Below are 372 nucleotides of genomic sequence, written 5' to 3'. Positions count from 1 at the left end.
TTTTTTTTGGAGAACTCTGTACATGATTCTACATGTTTCTTATTCACAATTGCATCTCCAGTGCCTAAAAAATTGTGTGCTGAATGAATGAGTGAGTTGTTCATGGAAATTCGTGAGATATTTTAGTAATATTCATGCTAGAAGAAGCTGTATACTTTCAGGAAGTAGATTCGTGGCTGGTTCTAATCAATATCCAAGGCGGCCAGTCTAACTAATGCCAATCTAAGATGTGAATTATAGCATTAAAAAGAAAGGGTCACTGCCAAGCAGTGGTGGCACACGGCTTTAATCCCAGCACTTGGAAGCAGAGGTAGTCGGATTTCTGAGTTTGAGACCAGCCTGAGCTACAGAGTGAGTTCCAGGACAGCCAGG

General features: G+C 41.1%; 1 protein-coding gene across 4 annotated transcripts in view; it reads right to left on the bottom strand.

Moving 5' to 3' along the window:
* Window positions 1-372, bottom strand: part of Akap6 (A-kinase anchoring protein 6) — a 458326-nt gene that overhangs the window by 161294 nt on the left and 296660 nt on the right. The window lies entirely within an intron of this gene.

This window comes from Mastomys coucha, unplaced genomic scaffold (genome assembly GCF_008632895.1).
Source record: "Mastomys coucha isolate ucsf_1 unplaced genomic scaffold, UCSF_Mcou_1 pScaffold6, whole genome shotgun sequence".
NCBI lineage: Eukaryota > Metazoa > Chordata > Mammalia > Rodentia > Muridae > Mastomys > Mastomys coucha.
The sequence above is the reverse complement of the archived record's forward strand: the minus strand, read 5'-3'. Positions and strand labels throughout refer to the sequence as shown.